At 41.2% G+C, this 8,225-nt stretch overlaps 1 protein-coding gene across 1 annotated transcript in view; it reads left to right on the top strand.

The window, feature by feature from the left end:
- The first annotated feature begins 7,845 nt into the window (after positions 1-7,845).
- Positions 7,846-8,225, top strand: part of whrnb (whirlin b) — a 91,593-nt gene continuing 91,213 nt past the window's right edge. The window contains exon 1 of the mRNA XM_072665097.1: positions 7,846-8,052. The gene's annotated coding sequence lies outside the window, so the exon portion shown is untranslated. The remainder of the gene's footprint in view (positions 8,053-8,225) is intronic.

The raw sequence follows: 8,225 nt of genomic DNA, 5'->3' as shown, positions 1-8,225 counted from the left end.
TGCAGGTTTACAGTTTTTGATCTAATTTGAATCTGGCAGTTGTTCTTTACAATGCATCACACTTTCACAATGAATGGGCCAGTAGAAATGCTCGGAAATGTCTTCCACCTCCACCTAATAGAAATATTCTACACAAATTAAAGTTAAACTTTTTTAGAGAATCACTTTGGTAAATGACGTGTGAGTTTGTTGAACCTTAAAGTTTGAAGAACCTCAACATAATGTGAAGAAAGCTTTTCCCCGGAATCATACATCCAAGCCAAGAATGATTCGGGAACAATTCAGTGATGAACCAATGAAAGGTTCTTTAGAGAACCATTTTTGTAAATGAGAGTTGGTGGGTTTGTGGGTTTGTTGACGTTTAAAGTTTAAAGAACCTCCATATAACATAATGCAAAAACTTTGTCTTTTGTATTTTGCAGATTTTCTGTTTTTGACATTCATTGAGAATTTGAATCTGGTAGTTGTTATTTACAATGTATCAGACTTTTACGATAAATGGACCAATAGAAATGTTCCAAAATGACCCGGAATAAATTCTTTTAACATTCACTTCCATTAAAAATTAAGAAACATGTTTTGTTCTTTAAAGAATCCTTCTCTGAAGAACTCATAGGTTAACTTATTTTGTAAATGAGCAAATGTGCAATTTTATAGAACCTTTTTAGCCTTTAAAGAACCTCCATATGATGTAAAGGTTCTATACCATAAGGTATAAGGGTTTTCCCAATAACCATATGTCCAAGCCAAGAATTATTCAGGAGTATTTATTTTAGGAGCATGTACTTTTAAACTAAAGTAACAGAAGAACTATACTTTTGGTTCTTTTAAAGAACCTTACTCTAAAGAACCTTTTTTGTAAATAATGTGTGAGTTTGTTGAAGCTCAAAGTTTAAAGAACCTCAGCATTATATACAGATTCCACATCAATGAATCACACATCCAAGCCAAGAATGATTCAGCATTGAGTTAATAAAGAACCAATGAAAGGTTCTTGTGAGGAAGAACTATACAGGAACCAATTCTTTAATACTTCTGGTTCCCTTACACTAAGGTTTCGAAAGGGATTCTTTGAAGTGATACAACAGAAAAGCCACTTTTGGTTCTTTAAAAAATCCTTCTCTAAAGACCTCTTTGATGAAACCCTGCATTAGTTTGTAAATGAAAAGATGTGCAATATTGTAGTGGCATGTTAAAGAACCTCTATAAAACATTCAGGATCTTAAAAACAAAGGTTTCAAAACAACTGCCTCGGGTTCCCAGAAGAACCATAAACGTAAAAGAAAGAACCCTTTATTGTTAAGAGGGTTCTGAATTCTCTCCATTGTCCTCGCCTCAAACTAATTCCTGCGTGGTTAACCTCACGACATGTTCCATCACAGTTTGTCAGATGTTATAGCCGTGGCTTTAGATCACTCTGAGCTGAAATGAGGCTGAACGGACCCGGGGATCAGCACTATTGGGGTTAATGGTGTGAAGGCCCTGGCCCAGGCTTTCTCCTCTCTTTCAGAGGGCTCTGGATGAGCGTGGGTGCAGCATAAGGTCCCGCTCCTTTTTTATAGTACTGTAATCATGGGGTTGGCACGGCCCACCGTGACTCACTTTCTCCTCCACTTCCATTAAACACTCGGCCGTTAATCAAACAGCAGCCTCCTCCCTGCTCCGGCTTCTCTAAATCAGCCCCTTCTTTCCTTTCTCCTCTTTTATTCCTCCAGTTTCAAAGAAGTGGAAGTGGAGTGAGGAAGATCACGCTGATCAGATGCAGTAAATGCAGTGTGCTGAGACTGTGCGGTGTGTTGCTTTACATTAACCACAGTTTATGGTGATGTGTTGACAGAAGGAGCGGCAAATGGAGAGCTGTATGCTATTTGTGATATTGAAGGCAAGGAGGCAGGATTCATCTGCAAATTTGCCTTATTATCTCTGCTGAGAGTCAGAGAAGAGGTGCCCAGAGGTGGCCAGAAAAGCTAAGCCAAGCTAACAAAGGAAAACACAGAATAACCCAACAAAGCTAAGCTATGAAAATAAAAGCAAACAAGCTAAGAACTGGCCACACACACAAGACCAAACCCAGAACAGTGAGACAAAGGGAGTACTTATACAAACAGACCAACAAGCAACACCTGAGACTAACAAGAGGGCGGGGCTACCAAGGAGGCACAAGTGGGAACACTAATGAAAAAGCGGGGCTACAGAGGAGACAGGAAATAAACATAAACAGAGCCATGTGCTGATGTACACGTAGAACAGCAAAACATAGAAACAGACCAGGAAGGGAAAACATAAGGGCAAGACAAGGACACCAATTTCTTAATATCCTACAATACTGAATATAACCAAAAAAAGATCTAATATAAAAAACCTAAATAATCTTCAATGTTGCTTCAAAGTTCCTGTAGCTGCAGCTCGCATCAGATTCAAAACCCTGACTCTGGCCTACAAAGCCAAGAATGGACCAGCCCCTCTGTACCTGATGGCAGTGGTCAAAAGCCGATCAGCACCAAGAGCCCTTTTAGCTTCAAGTACGGCTCGGTTTGACCCGCCGACCCGCCTTAAGATCCATGGAAAACAAGCGACCAGGTTTTTTTTTGTCCTGGCACCGAAGTGGTGGAACTGCTTTGCCGTCAGGACCTCATCGAGATGCTTTGACGCTCAGACTCCAAGAATAATGTGGTCATGTGCGTCTCTGACCGCCTCCGAATGTAGTTTCAGTGGTCGGATTACAGTCCGTTCACACCTGTACTGGCCATGTACGATCAGAGCACCCGGGATGCATGTTAATGCCAGGTGTGGACGTGGCCTAAGGAACAGGGCCAGGGCCGGACAGGTGTTACACTATTGTACTACATATTTGCCAGTGGAGCAAATAGAAACCTTAACACATAAAAAAATCATCCAATCAGACATGTGGATGCACCCTGCCTCGGCCTTTTTTTAATGCTAATTTACATTTAAATAAATCAAATAGGAAAAACAGCTGTTTTGCGAGTGCATTGGGAGCCTTGTACTTCACATTCCCCTACTCTCACATACCTCTACTCTTTCCCTTCTTGACTCTCTCACTTTCTCTCTGCCTGATATGTCTTTTGCTCTTTCACACACACACACACTCACACACACACACATACTCTCTCTCTCTCTCTCTCCTCCATCTGTATGGAGTAAGGGAAGAGCTCAGGGCCTGAGCAGACGCAGTATTAAGTGGTAAGGAGGAGAAAATCTGGGGCTTGACTTTGAAGCCAGGAGCGTGGGGATTAATTCAAGCATGAGAGATAAGACCCAACACACACTGCACTTAATACACACACACACACAGGTGGTGGTGGAGGGAGAGAAATATCACTCTTTAATATGTCTTTTATGTATTATGAGAGACATGTGATGATGGTTTAGAAATTAATTGAATTCCTTTAACTAGCAGATAAGCATACAGACACTCCTACGTCCTTGGGCATGAAGCTAATTTACATTTAAGGTTCTATCTTTTTATTTAGTGTGTGTGTGTGTGTGTGTGTATGCGTTGTGTGTGCAATGGAAAATTTGGAGCCTGACTTTGAGCATTAGCACCAATGTGATAGATAAGACTCGCTTCACACACTTGACTTAATTCATACAGGCGCACAAACACACACACACACACACACACACACACACACACATGGTGTAATGCACATGTCACTCTTTCTCTGAACATGTAATTGTGATATATAAAATGACATTGAGGAGAGGTCACCTTTTCCTCACCAGCTTTTTCAAACATCACCTTCTCTTCAGCAGAAACCGTACCTAGCTGGTAAATTCTATGCAGCTAGCTGTTAAATACAGGGTGACCATGTGTCCTCATTTTGGGATTTGAAAGTGGACATGTCTGGATGAGATTTCTAAATTGTGAAAAATGTTCTGGATTCCAGGGATCAGCATTTACTTCTAAGAACCTGTTTACACCTGGTCACTTCATGCATCTTTGGGATCAGGATTATATCTGGACAAGGCCAAGACACATAAAAATGAAGATATGAACGCACCCAAGATTAGTTTAAACCAGACACAAGTTCAAATCACTCAAACCACTTCAGGAGGTCGTCTGAGACGCACCTGAGCCACCATATAGCAGTGTGAAGGCACATACATTCCCCAATCAAAACCCCTCCCAGTACAACCGAAACACCAGTAATAATTGCTGTGCAACGAGCGGATTTGCATATTCCATCCCTCACAGCATTTAGATTTCTGTTTGACTAATCACAGACACATTTGACTACCAACTGTAAATGCATGTGGCTAAAATTAGATTTACATTTGCTGAATTTAGCAGATGCTCTTCTCCAGAGCGACTTACAAAAGTGCTTCACTATTTACTCAAGAATAACCTCAGCTAGTTAGAATAGACTACAAATTCAAACATACCTCTAAGCTTAGATACTGCTAAACACAAGTCAATAAGGAGACCATAGTACTCTACTATTCGCCCAAGTATTCTCGGAAGAGGAGGGTCATCAGTCTGCGCTTGAAGGGGAAGCTCGTTCCACCACCTCGGTGCCAGGACAGAAAAGTCACACCAAGCCCTGCAGGAGTCCTTGAAGGTGATATGTTACCAGGGTGAAAAATACAGCAGGTGTTAATTACATTTTCTGTCTCCAAAATGGACAGAATATGGATATCAAAACTCCACTAAAGGCAAACTGGGTGCTTACATGGAGTAACTGCAGGCTGTCAGGCAACTAGCTAGTCAACACAGCAAGGCTTATTACACTTAGGCATAATAATTAGTACGAAAGGTGGGACTATTCTTTGGTAATAGAAGTTTGTAGAATGTTTGAGGGGGTAATATTTAATCCTACTATTAGTTATCATGTTATGTTGTGGTGTTCTGGGGAGGTCCTTGTTTGTGCCACTGTTGCACCTATTTAAAACCCACCTGTATGAAGCCAATCCATACAAACCCAACATACGCCACACATTATGGTGCTGAACCTTTTTATTCTCACCATTAACTTGTATGGATTGCAGCTCAGGGGGTCCAAATGAAAAATACAAAGTGAGATGGGTCCAAAATGGGCTAACCTTAATGAGGAGTAACCTTTAGACATATGGCATGCATGACTAACTCATGTAAATACCTATGTAAATGTATTGTCTATCAACCATGGCTCAATCCAAACTACAATTTAACTGACATCTGAAAACATACTTTGTTGACATGTTGGTTAGACATCTGCAGACCAACCACTCTGTCTCTCTAGACTGTAAACACATTGTGGTTTAGTCTACATCTATGTGGTTCTTGCCAAAGGCCACACTAAGGGCACACACTTAATGCCAGAAATGGAAACGGGATGCCCCACAGGCTTGTGTTCCTCATGGGTACGTGCAGCAATTGGGACAGAGCTAATGTTAACAGATAAGGGGTGACACACCTTACACACCAAGGGACCGGGGAAAAGGCAGAGTATTAATGACATAAATATAATGTATATTAATACAATACATACAACCCACTTGCACCATACACACCACCTTTAGAATATGTCTTAAACAGGGGTGTCAGATTTCCTGACCCCCTTTATAATTTCCACCCAGATTCTGGGTATGCCTGCAGGAAAAGGCTGATTATTTCAGGGGTGTGTGACTTAGCCTATATATCAGGCTGAATCACACAACCCAGATCAATGGTCAGCTACATGTCTCATCTAGATCCATTAATTGTCCATTAATTTCTTTTGGTATGGCCTGCTGCTGAGAACGGTAATGACGAACATAATGACGAGTCCAGCTCATTTGTCCTAATGGCATCATCATAAAAGGCTGTAAATTGATAGGTCAGAAACTCAGGAGGACACAGGGAGCTCTGCACAGAGAAAACACTGCTGGTATGAATAGAAGAGTCTACTATAAATACTGGTGTATAAATAGCCCATGGCAAGTGTGTAGATGTCTGTTTGAGGCCTTGGCTAAAGCTTCTTTATGAGCTTAAGGGGATGACATACAGTCCACGTGCTCTTACTAATACAACGCAGGGAACTTTCCCAGCATGTCAATCATGCAGGACAGGGCTGGACTAAAAAACTGCCCTGGATGGATTTTTAAGATTTGATACTATTCATTTCACCCAGATGATGGGGATTAATGAACACGCACACACACACGCACACACACACACACACACACACACAGAGCTTCTGTCCTTGTTTTGTAGTCCATGCACCGTCACAATCTATAAAGATAGCTCCCCTCTCAGCATAAGAGTCTCAGTGTCAGTCATGTGACAGCTGGGAAATACATGATGTTCAGCTTCTTGATTTCATTTCAATTCATTCAATCAAATCATCCTGATTCCTTAATTTCATTCCTTCCTAATTATTCTGCAGCACAGGGACTGCACATACCTGTTTATCCTAATTTCCATTTTGTTTATTTTCCTTGCTTCCTCATTTCCATTCATCTTTCTTTTCCTTCAACTCTATTTCTCGTTCCTGTCCTATTCTTTAATCTACCTTTTTTTTCCTTCCATCCCATTTCTTTTCTTTTCATCCTTTTACTTTCATTATCCTTTCTATTTGACTTTCTTATTTCCTTTTCCTTTAATCCTTTTTCCATTTCTTTCATTGTTCTTTCTTTCCTTTCATATGTCTTCATTTCCTCTGATTTCTCTTTTCCATTCCTTTCATTTCCTCTACATTTCTTTCCTTTCTGCTCCCTTTACTCCCCCACCTTCCATCCACTTCCCTTTCTTTCCTCTTTTCACTTTCCTTTTATCTTTCTTCTTTGTCTTTCATCTTTCTTCCTTCTCTTTTATCTTTCTTTCTTTCCTCTTATTTCCTTTTCTTTCATCTTTTTATCTTTCCTCTTTTACTTTCCTTTCTTTATTTCTTTAATTTACCTTTCATCACATTATTCATATATTTCTTTCCTTTCCTGTCCTCATTTCGTTTCCTTTTTCCTTACCTTTGATCCTTTTCTTTCCTTTACTTTTATCTCCTTCCCTTTCCTCCTATTTCCTTCCCTTTGCTCTCATGCGTTTCCATTTCCTTTTTTCTTTCTACCTTTTCTTTCCTCTCCACTGAGACCCTGTTTACACCTGGTCACTTCATGCAACAGGATAAGGCTGAACCACATAAAATAACATGTAAACACAGATACAAATCAAATCACTCATCTTATCAGGATAAAATCCTGATACTGGTCACACAAACTGTCCATTTTCCTATGATTAGTTATTTAATTCCCTTTTCATCACTTTTTACTTGTTTTCCCTCTTTCCTCGCAGCACTCTCCACTCCTCCCCTCTAGCGGAACTTTTCCTCCTCAGCTCTCAGTCCGCGTCATTTTCTCTGTCCCTCCTAAACCTTGAGCGCTAAAAATAACCTCCTTCTTCAAACGGCGGCGCTTTTTTCCGCTCAGATGCTACCACGTTGTTGTCCGTTTCCAGGCAACGCAGTCGCGCACACCTGCGTCATTTCCACGCGCGTTAGGGTTCTTTCCCCACCCGTATTCCGGCAAGCCTCACTCTCCTCCTGTGCCTTGATTGGCTGCTCGCGCCCAGCCTCCCGCCAGCGATTGGCCAGAAGGTTCGTATTCACAGGCAGGCGGGTCACTGTGTGGAAGCGCTGCGCGAGGGAATCCTCAGTTCTAGAACGCGAGTGACGTTCTACTGGGCTTCGTCACAATGCTTCGCGGTTCTGGCTCAGTTACGTTCTAGAACTTTGCACAGGTTCCAAATATCAAATGTTCAGCCAATCACCTCGCAGAAGGGGCGGGGCCTGGACGAGTACCGGTGGGAAAGGGATGAACTCCGCCACGCTTCGCTCCAGCCTCCTCTGAGCGCAGCAAACCCGGGCAGTCCGCACCGAGAGAGGCTCACAACACCCCCGTGCTGTCGTGTGGTGTAATTCCGTCGCTTTTGAGCCGGCTTTCTCCATCCGGCGCAATTATTCAGACTGAAATCACACGGCACGCTATCGAGACTCGTTTTCGTGACGCTACGGTGCTGTTTTTTTTATCGATTTGTATCGATTTGTATCGATTTTAGCGCGTGGGATACAATAGTTACGTGTACGGTTTGTATTTTGTTTATTTTTTTATTATTTTATGCTTTAATTTAAGCTTTGTTCTGTTTTTTCTTGTTTAGATTACTTAATTAAATGTTTATAGGCTAAAAAAGTTTTACATTAATTGATTATTTATTTATTTACGTGAAATAATAATTTATTAAAACGTTTATGAAG

This window comes from Salminus brasiliensis, chromosome 20, assembly GCF_030463535.1.
Source record: "Salminus brasiliensis chromosome 20, fSalBra1.hap2, whole genome shotgun sequence".
Taxonomy (NCBI): domain Eukaryota; kingdom Metazoa; phylum Chordata; class Actinopteri; order Characiformes; family Bryconidae; genus Salminus; species Salminus brasiliensis.
The sequence above is the reverse complement of the archived record's forward strand: the minus strand, read 5'-3'. Positions and strand labels throughout refer to the sequence as shown.